Below are 23,489 nucleotides of genomic sequence, written 5' to 3'. Positions count from 1 at the left end.
CGATCTTGGAATAAACCGAAGAACCCTGCAACTGATCAAATAGATCGTCAATACGAGGCAAAGGATATACTATTTTTTATCGTAGCCTTGTTCAATTGCCGATAATCAATGCAGAGTCTCATTGAACCGTCTTTCTTTCTGACAAACAGTACTGGAGGCCCCAAGGAGAAACACTCGGTCTAATGTAACTCTTAGCTATTAAATCTTCTAGCTGATCTTTCAATTCTTTCAATTCAACTGGTGCCATTCTGTGTGGAGTTTTAGAAATAGGTATTGTACCTGGTATTAGTTCAATGCTGAAGTCTATTTCTCGGACTAGAGGCAAACCCGGAATCTCATCTGGAAAGACATCAGCAAACTCATATACCACTGACAAATCTACCAATGAAGGGCTCGACTTCAGTACATCTACTGAGTAAACGAGGAATCCCTCTACTCCCTTCTGTAATAATCGAGTCATAGACAAAACAGGTATCAAAGGAATTCGAGCTCTGGAACCCTTACCGTAAAATTTTCATTCATCAGCCATCTCAGGTCTGAATCTTACAATTTTCTTGAAACAATCTACGGTAGCTCTGTACTTGGTCAGCATATCAATACCGATAATGCAGTCAAAATCTGAGAAATCGAGTACAATACAATCTAACTCTATCTCATTACCATCATACTGCAACATACAATGTCTAATTTAATTATATTACGTGCATGAAAATAGAAAATACTTATTTTTGAGATTTATGCGATATGGCTTGTGGTCAATTCACTATTATGGGAGCATTATTTTATACGGTCGCCAGTGACCGATCAGTTCAATTTGGTACCACCCGGTCGCAAGTGACCGGCAAGCTCAGTTCAGTTTTATACTCCCCGGTAGCCAGTTACCGATCAGTTCAGTTCAGTGCAGGGGCCACAGGCGTAGACCATAATCTCAACAGAAAATTTTTACCAGTTATTTCAGTACAGGGCTCCAAGGAGCAAACATTTTTACTATGATTTCAGTTCAGTTATGCACGTATTATAATTGCTCAGTACAAGTTATTTTCATTATGCCTCATGACATGATATTTTATCCCATGCACATTTTACTTCAGTATTTACTCGTTACCTACGATATTTGCATGCTGAGTCTTTAGGCTCACTAGACTTGATTGTTGTAGGTACTGTTGAGGCCAGGGCCGAGGGCGGGGACCAGTGAGCCAGCTTGGGTCGGCAGTAGTGGCACCCGAGGACCTCAGTTTCAGCACCTGCCATTTTATGCTCAAACATTTTTACCAGTTATTTGACATTCTTTGAATTGTTATTTTTGGCAAACTTTATTTTCTTCCGCTGCTATATTTTTTTAAAACAATGAACTTGATTCATCAGTTGATTTTATGGTTGAGGCACTCCATTTATTATAAAAGAAAAATTTTAATTTTCCGCAAATTTTCAAGCAAGGATTTTCGGGCCTCGACAGTTGGTATCAGAGCGGTGGTTCTGTATAGGGTTACACTACTACTGACCACGAGAAGCTCACGAAGCCACGCCTTCGGTCTGTAAGTTTTACAGTTCAGCATTTTATTTATAACATGAATTATTTTGACAGCATGCTTCCATGAAATAATTTCGACCAGATTTTCAGCATTTCAATGTTCATTTAAAATAAATTATGGAATTATGCATGTTAGTTACGTATGGGTTACGTTGGAACAGTATGCCCCCTAGACGTCAAGTAGGACGCCCGAGAGGTAGTGGCGAGCACCGTCGCGAGGACGATGACGATCAGAGACAAGAGAGGCAGACACCTCCTCCTCCTCCTCCACCTCCACCACCGCCCCCACCTGACATGAGTGCCCAGATGCTAGCTGGGATGACACAATTCTTCGCACAGTTTGCGGGGAACAATGCGGTGGTGACTAGGCCGACAGGGCCAGAGGCTGTTTACGAGCGATTCATGAAGATGCGTCCAAAGTAGTTTTCTGGGACGTCTGACCCCATGATTGCCGAGGGATGGATAAAATCCATCGAAGTTATCTTCGAGTTCATGGAGCTGGGAGACGCAGACCGAGTCCGTTGTGTCACCTATCTGTTCAGTGGAGATGCCCGCTTATGGTGGGAAGGAGCGTCAGTAGCCCTGACCTTGGCTACACTGTCATGGACACGCGTCACGGAGGTTTTTTACTCCAAATATTTTGCCGAGGAAGTGCGCACCAGGTTGACCACTGAGTTCATGAGCCTGAGACAGGGAGACATGACGGTTACGGAGTTCATCCGTAAGTTCGAGAGGGGCTGTCATTTTGTGCCCCTGATCGCGAATGATACCAAAGCCAAGTTGATGCATTTCCTGGTGGGTCTACGGCCGATCTTGCGCCGGGATGTTAGGGTGTCTGACCCTGCTACTTATGAGATTGCTGTCTCCAAAGCCCTAGCCGCAGAGCAGGATCTGCGGGATATCGAGAGGGATCGCCAGGGCAAGCGCCCAGTCCAGGTACCACACCGCCCTCCTCCTCATCAGCATCAGCAGCAAAACAAGAGGCCTTTTCATGGACCTCCTAGAAACAGAGGCCAGCAGCAGCAGCGGGGACGCCCAGCCCCGAGGACTTATGAGCACCCAGTCTGTCCCAAGTGCTCACGCCGCCATCCTGGAGCATGTATGTCTGGCTCAGGAAAGTGTTTTAAATGTGGCAGTCCAGACCACATGTTGCTGCAGTGCCCTCAGAGGAATCTGCCTACCCAAGGCAGAGTTTTTGCTCTCCATGCCGCGGAAACCAACCCGGAGACTATGTTGTTGACAGGTACCTTTAAACTTTAAGTTATTATTTTAAATTCCGTGTTTTGGGAATAAGGATTAAGATTGAACTTAGAACTGTGATAGGATTGCATGCTCTACTCAGTAGTATTTTTGAGATTTAAGTTAGAAGAACTTTGACCATTGCATGTCTATAAGTTTAGTTCTTGTAGCTACTGGATTCAACTTAGAGCTCCGCTCTAGCAGGGAGAATTTTTATATCTGGTTTCGCTACCAAGGCCTTGATAGATTCAGGGGCCACTCACTCGTTTATTTCGGAGGTCTTTGCAAACTTTCTCAAGATCCAGACCATTGGGCTAGATACAGCCTTTTCAGTAGTGTTGCCGTCAGGCGAGGAGATGGCAGCTACCAATGTTATACGAGATATAGACCTTGAGCTGCACGGTAATCTTGTTTATGCGGATCTGATCGTGCTACCGATGCCAGAATTTGACATCATCCTGGGGATGGACTGGCTATTGAGGAACAGAGTGTTGATAGACTTCCAGCGGAGATCTGTTCTTGTCCGACCGCCTGGAATGGAGCAGTTCTTATTTGAGCCGGACAGGTACTTTCCTTTACCGCGCATTATTCCTTATGTTCAGGCCAGGAAGCTCATGCATAGAGGGTGTCGGGCATTTCGAGCGACCTTTTTATCTGTCCCCGAGGAACCCAGCCAGTCAGCCTCAGATGTTCCGATTGTCAGAGATTTCTTAGACGTTTTTCCCGAAGACGTCTCTGGTATGCCACCCGAGAGAGAGGTGGAGTTTTCCATTGAGCTTATGCCAGGTACGGCTCCGATATCCAAAGCGCCGTACTGACTAGCACCGACAGAGATGGCAGAGCTTAAGAAGCAGATACAAGAACTTCTGGACAAGGAGTTCATTCGCCCTAGCTTCTCACCTTGGGGCGCGCCAGTCTTGTTTGTTAAGAAGAAGGATGGCTCTATGAGACTTTGTATTGACTATCGGGAGTTGAACAGGGTTACAGTGAAGAATAAATACCCACTTCCGAGGATTGAGGATCTGTTTGACCAGTTGCAGGGAGCTTCGATTTTCTCCAAGATTGATCTGCGCTCTGGTTATCACCAGTTGAGGGTGAGAGATGCTGATGTTTCCAAGACTGCTTTTAGGACTCGTTATGGCCACTACGAGTTCCTTGTGATGCCGTTCGGACTGACGAATGCGCCAGCGATCTTCATGGATCTCATGAATCGCGTATTTCAGCCGTATCTTGACCAGTTTGTGATAGTGTTCATAGATGACATTCTCGTCTACTCCAAGAGTCAGGAGGAGCACAGCAGACATCTGACCACAGTGTTGCAGACATTGCAGAAGCACAAATTATTCGCAAAGTTCAGTAAATGCAAATTCTGGTTAGAGAAGGTGGCGTTCTTAGGCCACATCGTTTCTAGCAGTGGTATTGAGGTAGACCCAGCAAAAGTTGCAGCAGTAAGAGATTGGGTTGTGCCTCAGAATGCATCAGAGATCTGCAGTTTTCTTGGCTTAGCAGGATATTATCGGAAGTTCATTGAGGGGTTCTCTTCGATTGCAGTTCCACTCACAGCACTGACCAAGAAGAATGTGAAATTTGTTTGGAGCGAGGAGTGTCAGAAGAGCTTCGATACTTTGAAGCAAGCTCTTATCTCAGCACCAGTTTTGGCCGTGCCGTCAGGGTCCGGTGAGTTTGTTCTGTATACCGATGCTTCGAAGCTCGGTCTTGGCGCAGTATTGATGCAGCATGGGAAGGTGATAGCCTATGCTTCTAGACAGTTGAAGACTCATGAGAAGAACTACCCTACCCATGATCTAGAATTGGCGGCCGTAGTTTTCGCCTTGAAGATTTGGAGGCACTATCTGTATGGAGAGAAATGCCAGATCTTTACCGACCACAAGAGCCTCAAGTATTTCTTTACGCAGAAGGAGCTGAACATGCGTCAGAGGCGTTGGTTGGAGCTTGTGAAAGACTACGATTGTGACATTAGCTACCACCCGGGTAAAGCTAATGTAGTTGCGGATGCTTTGAGCAGGAAAGTCGCAGTGATGGCTCATTTGACGATTCAGAAACCTCTTCAGACTGAGATGCAGTGGTTTGATCTTGAGACTTATCCTCGAGGTAGAGTTCCTCGTTTATCTACCTTGACTATTCAGTCTTCCCTTATGGACCGTATTCGCAGTGGTCAGTCAGCAGATGAGCAATTGGCACAGTGGAAGAAGAGAGATGAAGCCAAGGGCAGTGTCTTCTATTCAGTCAGTGATGGTATTGTGAGATGCCAAGAAAGGATATGGGTTCCTAGCAGTGATTCTATCCGAGCAGACATCTTGTCAGAGGCCCATGTGTCCCCGTACTCCATTCACCCTGGGAGTACGAAGATGTACAAAGATCTGCAGCTATTGTATTGGTGGCCTGGTATGAAGAAGGACATCAGACGATTTGTGTCCGAGTGTCTGACCTGCCAGTTAGTGAAGGCCGAGCATTAGAGACCAACAGGTTTGCTCAAGCCTCTACCTATTCCCGAGTGGAAGTGGGAGAATGTTACCATGGACTTTGTGACCGGATTGCCGAGGTCAGCCAGAGGATCGAATGCTATCTGGGTGATTGTAGATCGTCTTACCAAATCAGCGCACTTCCTGCCGATTAACACGACTTTCACCATGGTTCAGTATGCAGAGCTGTATATCCGAGAGATAGTCCGACTCCATGGTATTCCAGTTTCTATCGTATCTGACAGAGATCCCAGATTTACTTCCTCGTTTTGGAAGAGTTTGCATTCGACTTTGGGTACGAAGTTGCTGTTTAGCACAGCTTTCCATCCGCAGACAGATGGGCAGTCAGAGCGAGTTATTCAGATCTTAGAGGATCTTCTCCGTGCTTGTGTCATTGATTTCTCATGGAGTTGGGAGTCGAACTTGCCATTTGTTGAGTTCACCTATAACAACAGCTTCCAGTCTTCTATTGGTATGGCTCCGTATGAAGTACTGTATGGCCGCAAGTGCAGATTTCCTGTCCATTGTGATGAAGTAGGAGAGAGAGCAGAGTTGGGTCCAGAGATTGTTCAGCAGGCAGCAGATGTAGGAGTCAAGATCCGTGATAGGATGAGGACTGCTCAAAGTCGACAGAAGAGTTATGCCGATCAGCGGAGGAGAGATTTAGAGTATGCAGTGGGCGATCATGTCTTTGTGAAAGTGGCACCTATGAAGGGTGTCATGAGATTTGGGAAGAAAGGGAAGCTCAGTCCGAGATTCATTGGACCCTTTGAGATCCTTGACAGAGTTGGGACGCTAGCTTATCGTGTTGCTCTTCCGCCGAATCTGGCCGGAGTACACAATGTGTTCCACGTCTCCATGCTGAGGAAGTATATGGCAAATCCTTCGCATGTGCTGAATTTCGAGCCGTTGCAGCTTACTCCGAACTTGTCTCATGAGGAGAGACCGGTGCAGATCCTAGACCGTCAGGAGAAGAAGCTTCGGAACAAGTTGGTTAAGCGAGTCAAAGTCAAATGGCTCAATCATTCAGAGGAGGAAGCTACATGGGAGTCTGAGTCGGAGATGAGAGATCGTTACCCCGAGTTATTCGGTGAGTTCTAATTTCGAGGACGAAATTTCTTTTAAGGCGGGAGGATTGTAGAACCCGTAAATCAGTCTACGTATAAGCTATACATAATTCTAGATTTTTAAAATTAAATTGACTTCATTGCATGATTATTTTAATGCATTTCTTTGAAGTTAATTATTTTATTATTTCATTGCAGTAGTTTGATTTTTCAGTTATTTTAGTGAGGCCGGACTGGAGTTGGAGTTTTGAGATAAAATTTAAGATTCGAGAAATATTTTCAGAAGTTAATTTAGCTAGCAAGTAAGTTCATTTAAGTTAGTAAGAAGGTTTGAGGATTTAATTTAAGTTGCTTGAGGTGAGTAGAAAATAAGCTCATTTAAATTACTTAATTAAGGGTTTTATTCACTAAATTATTTAAGGGATTAGTGAGGCTTTTAAGAGTTATTAATTTTGTAAATAAACAACACTCCCCATTCATTTTTATTATGTATTTTCGGCCCCTCCCCCCCTAAGTTGCTAGACTATCCCTTGCCAACTCATCACCCTTTGACCCATTCTTGGTTGAATTAGCATAATGATCTTTTTAATTCTTGGTCCACCTTAATTAAGTAAATATTTAGCATTTTCCTAGTCTAATAAATTCAAGAATTCGGCCACCCTATTCTAGAAGCATCCAACAAAGATTTGATAGCAAACCACAATTCAAATTCAAATTTGAGGGAGACTTGGTCTTGATTTGGCCTTATATTTTGCACCATTCTCCTCCACTCTTTTAACCACTTATTTCCTTTCCATACCACCGAAATTCATAGTGTATTCAGAGGTAAAATCGTGAGTCTTAGCTAGAGAGAAAGGAAGAAAAAACCGAGAGCAAGAAAGAAAACAAAAGAAACGTTCCACTCCTCCGTGCCGCGTCGTCGTCGTTTCGTTCATTTTCTTTCGAAACGAAACCAGGCATGTCTAGATTTCTTTCAAACCTCAATCAAGTCATATTATCAATTATTTTTCAGTACATGATCAGGTTTTATCATGCAAAACCGAAATACATCAAAGAATTTTCAGAAAAACATCCATGCAGATTTCGATTTTTCTTGTGCAGTTCACGGCTCCTTATTGTTTTGTGGTTTCAGGTTATGGATCGACTCTAGGCTCCCAAGGCGATGTCTATGCATGTAATAGGATGCATTAGGACCCCACTTGTCCATTGGTTTAACCCCATACTAGCTGGAAAACAAGGAAAGGACAGCAACTCCACATGTGTCCATTTGTACCGTTCGAAAATTCAGTTTGGTTGTCCAAGGGAAAGGATCTGATCATGGCTGCCCTAGGGGCCTATAACCATGGTTAGATCACTCCCCTAGCATTTCTAAGACGTGACTAAGTCGCCCTTTTGGTGGCTTGGTCCATGGCTCATCGGTTTTTACATAAAACATCAAGAACAGCCCCCTCCCCTCTCGGCCCCTTCGGTTTTGACAGCACATGTACTTCGAGTTGGTTGGTTTGGTGTGGATCTTGGTTGGCATATGGCCCTTAGCCACGGTTCATACCATGCCCCTAGATGTCTAGATCGTGCCATGGTCAATCAAATGGCCACTAGAACGACACGAGACAGCAATCAAAACAAAACACTACACACGCACGCATGAGGGCCCTCGGTAAGAGTTTTCGGTTGGTTGCTGGTAAAGTGAGGATTGTGGCTGGGCTAGGGCCTTTAGCCATGGTTCGAATCATTCCTTGGGACGTTTTGGAGAGGCTTTGGTTGGTGGTTCAAGCCCCAATGGCCAAAAGTCTCGCAAACGACGCGATGCAAGCAAGGTTTTAGCTGCTGGAAATTTACAGCAAGTTGCTGTGTCGGTTCGGAGGCTCGTTCGAGTTCTCAGTCAGCTTTTAGCCTATGGCCTTGGACTGGACAGTGACCCTTTTAGTTGGGAAGGTCATGTTTTCGACCGTTTGTGATTTGGATCATTTTTGAGGTCGTACGAGAATTTACGGTGCGATGTGACAAATTGACTCTCGAAATAGCATTTCATGTTTTGGCCTCCATTTCACCTAGATTTCGACCCTCATCATTTTAGGAGCATCATTTCATTATTTTAAGCGTATTTTAATCATGACTATACGTCGGTTCAGTGTTGATTCAGGTTGGTTCGGAGTCATGATTAAATACGAAGTCATTAGGCGTCATAGTCGCATTTTTTTTAACTTAAATTGCATAGTTGGACAAGTATAAGCTATTGCATATTTTTCATGGCATATGTAGGTTGCAGCGAGCCTGGGAGCGATCCAATCCAGTTGGTAAAATATACAGGATATTTTCATTATGCCATTTAGTTATATTACGTGCATGAAAATAAAAAATACTTATTTTTGAGATTTATGCGATATGGCTTGTGGTCAATTCACTATTATGGGAGCATTATTTTATACGGTCGCCAGTGACCGATCAGTTCAGTTTGGTACCACCCGGTCGCCAGTGACCGGCCAGCTCAGTTCAGTTTTATACTCCCCGGTAGCCAGTTACCGATCAGTTCAGTTCAGTGCAGGGGCCACAGGCGTAGACCATAATCTCAACATAAAATTTTTACCAGTTATTTCAGTACATGGCTCCAAAGTGCAAACATTTTTACTATGATTTCAGTTCAGTTATGCACGTATTATAATTGCTCAGTACAAGTTATTTTCAATATGCCTCATGACATGATATTTTATCCCATGCACATTTTACTTCAGTATTTACTCGTTACCTACGATATTTACATGCTGAGTCTTTAGGCTCACTAGACTTGATTGTTGTAGGTACCGTTGAGGCCAGGGCCGAGGACGGGGACCAGTGAGCCAGCTTGGGTCGGCAGTAGTGGCACCCGAGGACCTCAGTTTTTGTTGAGGCACTCCATTTATTATAAAAGAAAAATTTTTAATTTTCCGCAAATTTTCAAGCAAGGATTTTCGGGCCTCGACATAACTGATCTTCTCCAATAAATTAACAAATAAATCGTTAAATATTCCATAAAAAGTGATGTGACTGATAATTACACATTTAATGCATTTCTTTCAATGAATAGTTTTTTAAATGTGGCCCTACGTAGTCCATTTAAATTATATACACTTTTTCATCACACGTACACTCGATTTTATTCAATTTATTTTAGACTGAGGTGTGTCCATAAATTTTAACAATCACATACATACGTACTTATCCCCGCCTCACTTCAGTTTTTTCTTTACGCGCATTTCAGTTTATAGAGCAAATCAATACACAGAACTTTCTCTCTCGCAGATAACCAATCCTTCAGAAATGGCAAATCAAGTTCCGGCATACACGTTGAATGCAATAGCAATCGACTTTGTTTTAGTCATGACTGTACAGGACGAGGACATCAAGAACATGTTTCCAAAACTAGAGACTGCTGAACTCAAGACATTTCTGGGACTTTCTTCAAAGAATCTATCCAAAAGAGATTCGAGATCTCTATGCAAATGGATTCATTTCCGCTGACGGAAACATCTCTATTACCGTCAACAATCAGTTGCCGATAATAGAAGAAGACACCTTCAACAACTTCTTTCAACTGCCAACTGATGGTCTGGCCAATATCTCTGATGTGAAAACTTCTGATGTGGAGGAGATGTAGACTCTCTTGGGCGGAAAATCAAAGGTTCCGATCCCAAAACGAAATTGAAGCCAGAAATCCAGTTGCTGGCTAATATCGTGGCCAAAGGGCTACTTACCAAAACTAGATCCTTTGGTGCTCTCACTCTAGAGAAATTTCAAGTGATGACTGCTATCATGGCTGGAAAAAACTGAATTGGAAAGGTATCATCATCACCTTTCTTACAAACATGTTTCGGTTTTCAAATCAATCAAAGAGATTTGCTGTGCCTCTCGGCTATCTGCTGAAAATCAAGGGCTTAGTGGGTGATCATCTGAGAGGTCATCCAAATTAAAGATATTCAATGAAAAGAGTGTTCAGCTGCCGAAGCTCAAGCTGGACATCTCTCTTGAAAAATTTATTAAGGTGAAAAAGGATATTGGGAAGAAGGAGGCTCACAAGCCAGTGAAGAAAGCCAAGAAGACATATCATAAGAAGACAATCAAACGAAAACAGTTTGTCAGTGAAATTTACTCTGAAAAGACTCATTCTCCTAAGATCGACAAGAAGCCCAGAACTTTGAAGACAAAACCAGCAATCGTTGTGGCCACCATCCCAACTGAGAGGTTGTTACTATCTGGAGCTGAACAACTAATCAAGGCTACTCCGTTGCAGGCAATATCAGTTACAGCTTTAACTGAAGAGCATTTACCTCCACCCGGTGCTCCTCTCAAGAAGACTATCACCAAATCTGGTAATAAGAAGAAACCTGCTGGAGTTAAAGCTCCACTAATCACTATATCTGGCCCAAATTCATTGCCATTTGCCAGACCAAAAGGGGTAGTGATTAGAGAAATGATTGATGCAAACAGATCAGAACTGAATATTCCTCATATCCCAACTGACTCAAAGGGCAAGGAAAGAATGACATAAGAGCCCAGACCCACAAACACAATCATAACCCATATTGACCTCATCTGGAAAGAGGTCAATGAATTTTATGAGACTAAGCTTAAAGCTTATGATGAATAGGTAAGGTTTAGGATTGAAGTCTTTGTCAGGAAATTGCAAAAGAAATCAGTTTTTAAGAAGTTTATTGCCCTTGAAACCATAGTCCTAAAATTTGTTAAAGCAGCTTCAGTGGTTCAAGCGTGCAAAGGAAGAAGTAATTCTTTGATCAAGTACGAGCAAAGATGTTAAGATAAATAGTTGTTCAGCTACGCCAAAACTATGATCCTACCAGTCCAACTGCCTTTAATGGTAAAGCAGTTCATGATTAGCTGAACTCGGATCTTATTTCACTGTAGATGGAGATTAAGCATTGGGAACTAGATCAAGAACTGACCATTCCAGCAGATTCCCAAGATCTTTCATCAGACGAGCTAGCTGAATAATCAGTTCAAACGTAAAAACCACCCCAGGAACCAGTTGCTGAATCTTCTGAGCAAGTAACTGCTCCTTCTTCAAAGGATGTGCAACCGTCAACTAATGCTCCTCAATCCTCAAATGCAGGACTTCAATTTTATATTGATGTTGAATTGTCATTGGAAAACATTGATGAAGTTCATAAATCAGTTGCCTCTGATATTCAACAGATTACTACAGAAGCAGTTGAAAAAAATTTCGCAACTGATGAGCCAGTCTCCCAAGCTACTTTTCAACAGACTGAAGAGCCAGTTCAATCAACTGCCACGACTAAACATGCAGTTTTTACAGGAACTGAAGAGGCAGTTCAGTCATCCACCATGACTAAACAAAAATTACCTGAAGAGGTGCCAGCTGAAGAGCCAATCAAAGTTTCAGTTGTTCAACAAACTGAAGAACCTATCTCTGAATCAGCTGAGCAACCAACAGTAAAACCAGCCAACATTTCAGTTGATCAACCAACTTCAGAGCCTTATAGTTCAACTATTATTCCGAATCTCTCTTCTTCTCCACAACTTCAACATGAAGCTATACCAGAGGATACTTCAGATATGGTCAATCTTGAACCTGGAACAACTGACATGGCGATGGTGATCTTCAATCAAGAGAACCAGGAGCAGGAACCAGAAGCTTCTGATGCCTTGTCTCCTGGTATATCAATAGAAACTGAATCTTTGTTTAAAGAAATTTTTGGAAACTGAATTTCTTAAGTTTGACAAACTGAGCGTCTAATATATTGAACTAACTGATTAAGAAAACTGAAAGAAACTGATCTAAAATAGGCAAACTATCGGTTGTTCATAACTGAATATTAGTGCGCAGTTTCTCGAAGACAACTGACTGATCAGTTGGAACTGATAAGTTACTAACAGAAAACTGAACTACGCAGACAACTGACTGATCAGTTCCACTGATCAGTTACTACAATCAGTTGTAAGCTTATCAGTTTTATTCTATCAGCTGATCTTTCAGCTATACACGTCATCAGTTAAGGAAAAAGACGTTCAATCAACAACTACACAAAAGCTGACTGCAACAAAGTAGTGGGATAGCCGCATGTTAGAAAAGTTGCAGTGTACGATTGTCAGAAGAATGTTGACGTGGCAAACAACAGATACTAAGTTTCAAGTCGGATGTAATTTACTGTTGGAGGCAAAGCCTATAAATAGTAGAGAAGAGCACCTGAGAAAGATAGCATTCTGAATCTCAACTCTGAATCTGAATTAACCAAATTGATATATTGTTACTCTGCTGAAATCTTTGCTCACTCTTATTGTATACATTCATAGCATTCAAGGCGATACTTCGAGCTTATAATCACAGACCATTATTGTTATAGTACCTGGTGCTAAGTTATTTCAGTTCAGTTAAGTACTGTAAATTGTTTTGTAACTAAGAGTTTCAGTTTGGCATTTTTAAGTCCAAAACTAAAGTGAGTCTGTACAACTGTTTGTATCGATCAAAATCTTTTAGTGAATATCATATCCTTGTGATAGAAGGGGTGACGTAGGAGTGTTTGAAATCTCCAAACATCCAAAAAAACTTGTGTCTTCTTATTTCAGTTTTTATTCTATCTATAAGTAAGTTTATTTCCGCACTTATTGTTAACATATTGATATTGACTTACAAGATTCTCGAGTATCAGTTTATCACTAACTGACTCACTAGTTAAAAAGGCTGTGAAAATTGAGAGAGTTTATTCAACCGTCCCTTCTAAACACTCTTCCACTCTTAACAGACCCTATCAATTCCAAATAAAAATTTCATGGCCGAAAATTGAGAAGAATCAAAATCAAGGGCATAATATGCAATTTCCAAAATTTTGGGGGTCTAATATGCAATTTCAAAAATTTTGGGGCAAGTATATTATTTCTCAAAAATATAAGGACCAAAATGCAAAAATTTAGAAAATATGGAGACCAAAATGAAATTAACCGAGATCTATGGGCTAAATTATAATTTCAAAAAGTTTAAGTACTATAATGCAATTTCCAAAAGAATCATGGATGGTAATGAAACTACCGAACACTTAAGGACCAAAAGTGCAATTCTGAAAATTGAGGGACCAAAATTGCAAATTCAGAAAATTTAAGGGGTCTATTTGCAATTTTCGAAAATTTCTAGGGACAAAAATGCAAGTTTCAAAGAATGAAATGGTCAAATGCAATTAATCAAAAAAATTTAGGCGGGAAATTTTGAATTTTCCTAGGAACAATTGGATCCAATCAATCTTTTTCATGAAATTTTGTGAAATAAATGGTACAAATTCCTTAAGCTTCAACACGAATAATCTAAAACGTTTTTGCCGCAGGGAGGATATTCATTCTATCAGTAGCTACTTATGCACTGCTAAATTCGGGAGCTACGCACTCTTTTATATCCGAGACTTTTGTTAAGCGACTAAATATTATTCTTGAGGATATGGGACTGGGTTTCAAGGTATCTATTCCTTCAAGTGACCAAATGATCACGACTAGTATTGTGAAGAATCTGGAGCTTCGTTTATTCAAAGATGTTGTTCGGTAAGATCTTATTGTGCTCCCTATGCCTGAATTTGACATCATACTCGGGATGGATTGGTTATCAACGAATGGAGCTTCGATAGATTTTCGTCATAGATCAGTGTCTATTCGACCGTAAAATGGGAAATCTTTTGTCTTCGATGTGGCGAGGAACAAGCGAATGCCGCACATATCTCTTGTATGTGTGCAAGGAAGCTTATTAAAAGAGGATGCCAAGATTTTCTAGCATGTGTCACTACAACACATTCTCCTATTAGTCAGAAGTTAGATGATGTTGATATTTTCAGAGACTTTCCTCGTGTCTTTCCCGAGGACGTTTCTGGCATTCCAGCCGACCGTGAGGTGAAGTTCCAACCGACCGTGAGGTGAAGTTTTCTATTGAGTTGATGCCGGGCACAATACCTATTTTTAAAGCACCGTATCGTCTAGCACCCGCTGAAATGAAAGAATTAAAAGATCAAATCCGAGAATTGTAGCCAACGGTTTTATTATCCCTAGTCACTCTCCGAGGGACGCACCGATATTATTTGTGAAGAAGAAGGATGGTAATATGAGACTCTGTATTGACTATCGAGTGCTTAATAAAGTTACCGTCAAGAACAAGTATCCACTGCCAAGAATTGAATACTTATTTGATCAGTTGCAAGGAGCATCAATATTCTCAAATATTGATCTTCTTTCTGGATACCATCAGTTGAAAGTGAAAGAGGCGGATGTTCATAAGACAACGTTCAGAACTCGTTATGGGCATTATGAATTTATGGTCATGCTATTCGGTCTGACCAATGCGCCAGTGATCTTCATGGATCTCATGAATCGTGTATTTCAGTCGTATCTAAATTAATTTGTGAATGTGTTCATTGATGATATTTTGATCTACTCCAAGAGCGTAGAGGAACACAGTCAGCATTTGAGGAAAACACTGCAAGTACTGCAAGATAGGAAGTTGTTTGCAAAATTCAGCAAGTGCGAGTTTTGGCTTGAGAGAGTGGCTATCTTAGGCCACATCATTTCTAGAGATGGATTGGAAGTTGATCCGAGTAAAGTAGATGCAGTGAGAGAGTGGCTAGTACCGAAGAGCGTAACCGAGATTCGTAGTTTCTTCGGACTAGCTGGCTATTATAAAAAATTTATTCAGTGATTATTATCTATTGCAGTGCCTTTGACCTCCTTGACAAAGAAGAATGCAAAGTTTCTATAGGGATCCGAGTGCCAAGACAATTTTGACTAGTTGAAGCAAGCCTTGATTACAGCGCCAGTGTTATCTTTGCCATGGAGGCATGGAGAGTATGTTCTGTATACGAACGCTTCTAAACTTGGTTTGGGCGCAGTTCTGATGCAAAATGACCGAGTTATAGCCTATGCATCGAGACAATTGAAAGTTCACGAGTAAAACTACACCACTCATGACGTTGAGCTTGCAGCGGTAGTTTTTGCATCGAATATATGGAGACATTACTTGTATGGGGAGAAGTGGAAGATCTTCACTGATCATAAAAGTTTGAAATACTACTTCAAACAAAAAGATCTTACTCCCATTGTTTTTAAAGAACATCTTACTCCCAATGTTTTAAAAAAAATACTACTTCTAAGCATCTGGAGGATGATTTACTCCCATTGTTTTTAAATGAAGATCTTACTTGCTTAGCAAACTGACATGCTGAACAAATTTTATCCTTTGAAAAATCTATTTTGGGCAAACCAGTTACAAGATCATAGTTACTCAGATAATCAATAGACTTAAAATTTAGGTGGTTCAACCTTTATGCCATAACCAGTTCTTCGAAGAATTTGAAGCTATAAAACAAACTGGTGCATTAGGTTGATCAGTACAACTAAATTTGTAAGTGTTTCCACAACGATTGCCAATTAAAATATTCTCATCAGTTGAGTTTCTAACTGTGCACGTGTGTCTACTGAACTGAACTGAGATATTGTTATCATATAACTGACTGATGCTAATCAAGTTATACATCAAATTCTCAACTAGTAAGACATCTTTGATAATATAGTTACCATGGATAAGCTTACCCTTACCCACAGTTTTACCTTTGGAGTTGTTTCTAAAACTGATGTTTGGACCAGTGTATTTGATTAGTTGGGATAGCAAATTTGCATTCCCTGTCATATGTCGCGAGCATCCACTGTCCAGATACTAGATTGATTCATTGTTTCTAACTGTCACCTGCAATCACACACAATGAAAAATTTGGTACATATATCTATTTGGGTCCTAAACTAATTACTCCTTTAGGAACCCAGAATTGGATAAGTCTAACTGACTTTCCATTTGCTGTGTTCCAAATGGTTTTTCCCGGCTTGTGTGTTCTTGGTGACTTTGTGCAGATGAGACAATATGTGCTTTAGTCTTGCTCACCTGATTGTTCAGCTGATATCTTTTATGAACTGGATTACACTTATGGTAATTAGAATAGCCATTTTAAGAAATCAAATGTTTATTGTTGAACCTTTTAGGTTGCCAGCTACACGACTCAGTTGAAGTTTTAGGGCTATAACCAATTCCATACCTTTAAGCCTTGTTCTTATTTTCAATAGGCTGTTCAACTGTTCTACTAAACTCAGGTTGTTCTTGTACCACATCTGATTTGACAAAGTGAATATATTTTCCTTTGCCCATGTTCAGTTTTGGCTGAGTATCACTAGTAGAAGCTTCATCATGATTTCTAAAACCTAGACCAGTTTTATCGGTAACTGATTTTTGCATATCTTGCATTTCAGTTAGTGCAACTGATGATTTATTCCATGCCTGAATAAGCTCAGTTTGCTTTGAATTCTCAAACACTTACTGCTTAATCATAGATTGATTTTTGCTTCTTTCAGCATTCAGCTCAACAATCTCCCGTTTAAGACTCAATAGTTCAACTGATTCATCAGTTTCAGTTTTATCGTCATTGGGATCAGTTTGCTTTGCTTTCTCCTTCTCAACTGAAGAGATCTGGCTCGTGATACTCGTTAACCATGTCATGTAATGTAGAAATAAGTTCATCACGTGTAAAGTCAGTTGAACTAAAATCAAATACCTGCTCACTGGTTGATTCTAGTTCTGTGTCCTCAGCCATCAGACGCTTGACTTCCTCATCATCACTGGAGCTGCTCAAGCTCATAGGTTCTGATTCATTGCTGTCAGATTCAGCTCACTTGGATTTACTTTCTTCATCTAGAAGAACTTCTTTTTTCTTTCTAAATGATTTCTTATCATCTTTGGTTCTTCTCCTGTGCTCATGAGATTTCTTTCCCTTCTCAGCTGATACTCGACTATCCTTCTTTAGCTTAGGATAGTCAGCAATAAAGTGTCCAGATTTGCCGCAGTTGTAGCAAGCATTTGGTTCTTCCTTGGTGTTATTCCTCTGATATTGTCTTTGAAAAGAGCCTTGATTTCTCCTCATTAATCTTCCAAATTTTTTGACAAATAATGACATTGCGTCATTGCTTAACTGATCAGCATTTTTTTGAACTGAACCAATTGGTTCCACTTTAACAACACTAAGATCTGTTGTAGCTGCTGGTGTGGAAGGTTCTCATTCTCTCGTCTGCAACTCAAACTCGTAGGCTTTTAGATCAGTAAATAAGTCATGAAGTTCGACCTTATTTAGGTCTTTTTATTCTCGCATGGCCATGGTTTTAACATCACATTCTTTGGGAAGACCTCGGAAAACTTTCAGTGCAACTTCTTTATTTGAATACACATTTCCAAATGCATTCAGTTCATTAATTATGCCACTGATTCTTTCATCATATTCGTGCATAGATTCACCAATATTCATTTTAATATTGTCAAATTATTGAACAAAAACTGAAAATTTATTTTCTTTGGTTTGCTCATTGCCTTCGCAAAGCTGAATATACTTCTCCCAGATTTCTTTTGCAGTTTTGCACATCTTTATTTTGCTGAAAGTAATTTTATCCAGCGTTTTGTACAAAATATCTTCGGCTACGTTGTCCAGATTGGGTTTTCTCTTGTCCTCTGATGTCCATTCTTCTCTTGGCTTTTCAATGCGATGCGGTGCACCATCAGTTATTGCAAAAACAATATTTGCTTTCAGTATTCTCATGGTTCCGTCAGTAATGACATACCACATGTCATCATCTTGTACAGCTAGATGAGCCTGCATCCTAATCTTCCAGTCATCGAACTCTTATCTTGAGAACATATGAATTTTGTTGAAGGAATACAAGATGTTCAGATTTTGTAGGTAGGAATATTCAGGAACAAGATTCAACTGCTCTGATACAACTTGATAGGATCGGTTGGTAGGTGAAAGTGTGTTTAGAAGGGGGAGTTGAAAAAACATTAGGTAATTATATCACTTTTTCGAATAATGAGTCAGTTTAGTAATAATCTGAACTCGGGTATCTTTTTATGTCAATAATCTGAACTCGAGAATCTTTTTATGTCAATATCAATCAGTTAACTAATGAAAGTGCGGAAATAAATTGACTGACAGATAGAAAATAACTGAAATTAAGAGACACAAGATTTATGGATGTTCGGAGATTTAAATCACTCCTACGTAACCTCTTCTATCTACAAGATAAGATATTCACTAACAGACTTTGATCAATACAAGACTTGTACAGACCCCCTTCAGTTTTGGACCTAACAATGCCAATCTGAAACTCTTAGTTTCAATACAATTTATCAGTTCTCAACTGATCTGAAACTACTTAGCACAACTGATATCTTTAAGATCGAATAATACAACGATACATATTTGTGCTTGTAAGCTCAATGTATAGCCCTTGAATGCTATGAATATATACGCTAAGTGTGAGTTTTTGAAATCTTTGAATATGAACAGAAAGCTTGTGAGGATTTAAATAGAATAATAATTTGGTTCTATGTATCACTTATTTTCTCAGCTGCTCTTCTCGGCTATTTATGAGTTTTGCTTCCAACGGTAACAATAAGTGCGTTTGAATCTTTCTATCCGTTATTTGCCATGTCAATATCCTTCTGACAATCGTACACTGTAGCTTTGCTGATATGCGGCGTTCCCACTACATGTTACGGTCTGGTTTTGTACAGTTGTCTGTTGATAATTACATTCCTTAACTGATGACATGTCAAACTATTCTATCAGTTTGACACAGACGATAGAACAGGCTGATAGACCACAACTGATTGCAGTACGACTGACCAGTTCCAACTGATCATCCAGTCAACTGCGAACTAATATTCAATTAGGCAACTAAAAGTTTGCGTATATTTCGGATCAGTTCTAATCAGTATTCTTGATCAGTTAGTTCAATCTTTATTCGTTCTATTTGTCAAACTTCCGAAATTAAGTTTCCAACAGGCGGGGACATCAGCGACAGCATTACCCGTCAATTGAGCCTTGGCCCTCCAGTTCATCATAATATCATGTCATCGTATTAGTCACAACAAACTCGCATCCTTCAAAACATGACATCATATTCATCACTTATAAAATCATGCATATACGTAAATTTTCCTTAAAATCAAGCATACAACGTAATTTTCATATTTACGTAAAAAGTCATATACATAATACATAAAAATTTAAAAACATTCCAAATTGTGATTAGGGCGCTGCCCAGACTAAAAAATTTACCCGGGTGAAAAATGACCATTTTGCACATAGAAACACTAGTTGACCATTTTATGCTTGGACAACAAAATTTCGATCCGAAGCCAACCAAAATCCTTAAAACACCTCAAAAAATATTTATAATCGTTTCCTAGACATAACCTCGAGCCCTTTTTATAACTTATATTGTAACGCCCCGAAAATTTAAAGGTCCACGCAAACCACATGCATTCAATTATTAAATTCTCTTGTATTTTAATTAAATGTTTTATTTACGTGAATTAATTATGTTGTGGATATTTACATGTTTAAAATATATTTTTCTACATGGTTGCATTAAAATGAATTTTTAAAGGATATTCGAGTTGCGATCGAGGAACGGAGACCGAGGGCTGAAAAATAGAAAATTTTTATATTAAATAATTGTTTTTAATTATTTAAATTATGGGTCATGCATTTTTTTATTTTTGAAAATATGGGGTTTGGAGATTATTTTATATGTCGGGATGTAAATTTTATCGGTGTTGGTTTTTCAACAAAAATACGAACTTTTTGGTAAACCCCGCTATTAAATTCACAAACTTATGTAAACAAAACTATTTTAAAATTTTAATTAAATTCTAATTAAGACTATTGGGCCTAATTTGTAGGCTTATTAGGCCTAAACCTTCATTATTAAATTAATTAGTATATAATATATTAAAACGTACCCTTAACCTAACACAATCACACGCCACTTTCAGAATTTTCCTCCAAAGTTTCCTCCAAATACACGAAACCACACACATCAATTGAAGAGAATTTCGAAAGCTCAAGGAAAAAAGTTCAAGCCAAGGTTCTTGCTCCGTTCTTCGCAATCGTCAACGAAAATTCGTAAGTTTAAAACGCAAAGGCACGCATATTTCTTTCCTTCAAACATTATCACACCATAATATTTGTTCAATCATAATTTTTAAGGATAAACATGGCACACACACTGAATTTTCAAAACTACATGTACATGAGTTCTAAACTTGGATTTTTGTTTCCAAATTCATGATTTAATTGTGGTAAGGAGGCTGCCATGATATAGGTTATGTTCAATCATTGTTTTACATGAGTTTAGAGCCTTAGATTATCACCAAAACACTGCACATGATCAAGGGATACAAGCTGGTACACAGTTCTATCATTGTGAGTTTGAGGGGCTCGGTTTCGATCATGTGGGCTTGGCTTGGTCTTGGCTTTGTCCCAGGGCTAGCCAGGGCCGTAGGTGAGTCAAGGGAAGATTCCTAGCCATGCTAGGACTCGATTAAGTGGGTTCGGATGAGTCTTTGCTAACAAGGACTCCTACCCGAGAACTTGTCAAGCCAAGCGCAGAAGTGCGCAGGCTTCCAGCAGTTAAAGGGCTCGGTACAGGGCTCAGAGGCAGGGCTAGGGTGAGTCCTAAGGGTCCTAGGTGAGTGCACAAAAGGTTGGTTTAGGGGTTGGGTCAATTGTAGTGCCCAAATTCAGTACACGTATAACCCATGCATTTATTTAATTATTGAAGCATTTATTTAATTAGTGGTACTTGATTTATTTAAATGCATTACTTTATATTTTTATATTTTGTGATGCACGTTAAAATATTTTCTTGAGTTCACGTTTCAGGCGATTTCGAGGCAAGATCGCGGAAAAGAAACCGGCAAAGATTGTGGCAATTTTAAACGCGGTATTTTAATTTTAAGTCGAGGATAGGGCATTTTAAATAGTTTATTAAGCTTTTATCATTTTAAAGCCTAATTTAATTATCAGGTGAATTTTAGATTTTTAAAACTTTTAAAGGTTTTCAATTGTGTATTTTTAAAATTTCCTTTTAGTGGGTTAGCATTTTATTAGCATTTAATCTAGCAACTTGTGTAACAATTTGATTAGAATTTTTTTAATTAGCAAGTTAATGGAGTAATTAAGTAATTTATCCCCTTAATTAGGTTGTAACTCACGCACACCCACCCACACACACACACTTACACGGCCAAAACACATAACACACACTACACACTTTCATTTTTCAGATTTTGAAAGAAAAACTAGGGTTCATGTCTCTAGTAGCAGCCGCCCCACTTATCTGAAATATTTCCAACAATTTTCGTTTGTTTTTGTGCAAGAAAACGAGCCACTAACCATTTCGGATCAAGCCTCGCTCCATTCCCGCTTCGGTATCGTCGGTTCGGTAAACTTTAACATCATAAGGCACGTATATTCTGTTATTTCTGCATCGATCTTGTTATATTATGCGTTGTGTTGTTATTTATGCGTAAAAATACATGTGTGATGTGTAGAAGTTTGAACAATGATGTTTGGATCAATTTTGAAACAGTTTTTGGATCACCAATCACGTATTTACTGTGTTTTCAAAAACTGCGATTTTGCGGTCGAGAATTTGGGAAGACTTTCAACATACAAAACGTAGAACTTTTTGATACCTTCGATTTGTTATAAAATTTGAAATATTTGGATGAAAATTGAGTGAGTTATGACCGTTTTTGTGGGACTGCTCAAGCTGCGTTTTTCTGAAAATTTTGTTATTGATGTATTCTTGAAGTTTAATTGTTACAGGCTTCGTTAGGAACGTTGGGTGACTGCTGCTGCGTGTAAGCATGGTGAGTATGATGTGGGGTTGATGATTGGTGTTTTGTCTCGAGTCGATAGGCATTTGATTACATTGGAAGTCGTTGAAAGTATTTTGGTGTCAAAATTCAGGTTTACGGATTTTGTTGCGTAGTTGTCGTGCGTCGTTGTTTTGGGGACATTTGTTTCAGTTGAATCCATGTCATAGCGTCCTAAGATGAGTCTCGCTGCATCGGTTCGAGTCGTTTAAGCGTGACTTTCAAAATTGCATCAAAATGTGTTATTTTGGGTTGGTTGTGCGCAGGATTAGCGCCACAGCGCTCGCCAGGGAGTGCCGCAGCGCCCGTTCTACGCAAGCCAGGCACCGCGGTGCTGCCCATGTGTCGCCGCAGCGCTTGGCCTTCAGCCTTGCTAGCGCCTAGGCGCTCGGCAGCGCCACAGCGCAGCATTGTCCAGCGCCTAGGCGCTCGTCCATGACTTTTTAAATCACTATTTTAGGCCCATGTCTTCTAAATTTTGGGAAATGTTCACACATCATTTTAGGATTTGTTTCGGGGGTTGATGTCATGGTTTAGTACAACGATTAAAGGATGTCAAGTCCCGAGCGATTTAGAAAGTCATAAGAAAATTGCCATTTTGGGTGGTGAGCACGATTATTATGTCTAAGTATGGAAATTAAGTGCTTGAACTCTTTTTAGTATGTTGCAGCAGCGGCCCCATGCGAGATCTAACGAATCCCTCAACGCCAAGTAAGTATGTTTGACGTGCAAAGAAAATATTTCAAGTTTTTGAGATATGCTAAATGTCTTGTGACAAATTTATGTATGGGATTGGAAAGCGGTAAAGCATGACCAGGGACCAATCTACCCCGTTAAATCATGAACGGGTTTAGATCAGGATTGGAAAGCGTTAAAGCATGAATGGGGACCAATCCATTCGTTAAAGCATGAACGGGGATCTCATGTATGTGGCAGTGGATTCTTCCCTGTCAGCCCAGTACTGTGGTTTAGTCTGATCAGGCGATTTTTGTTATGGGTCACTTGCTTTGAAACATGCCTCTACGCAAAAATGATGAAATTTATGTATGTTCATGTATGTACAAGTACACAAGCTCGTTTAAGAAAAGTTTTATGTTTTTGGCACATCTACGTTTGTACGTATGTAAGTTCAAGTTTAAGTGCAAGTTCAAGTTGAAAGTTATGTATGCTCTATTTTAAAGTTGCATGTGGTTTTATTATGTAGTACTTGTTACTCCCAATTTATACATGTTGAGTCTTTAGACTCACTAGACTTCATCGATGCAGGTGATGATTCATTTGAGGAGACGAGAGATGTGGACCAGTGAGCTGGCTTGGACTGGACGGGAGGCTAAACCCGAGGACCGCCAAGTTTTAAGTTTTATGAATGTTTAAAAGTACTCTGATTTATGTTACTGGTTTTGAGATTTTAAGCAAATACTTTTGGAAAA

The sequence above is a fragment of the Primulina tabacum genome, chromosome 16 (assembly GCF_025594145.1).
Source record: "Primulina tabacum isolate GXHZ01 chromosome 16, ASM2559414v2, whole genome shotgun sequence".
Taxonomy (NCBI): Eukaryota; Viridiplantae; Streptophyta; class Magnoliopsida; order Lamiales; family Gesneriaceae; genus Primulina; species Primulina tabacum.
The sequence above is the reverse complement of the archived record's forward strand: the minus strand, read 5'-3'. Positions refer to the sequence as shown.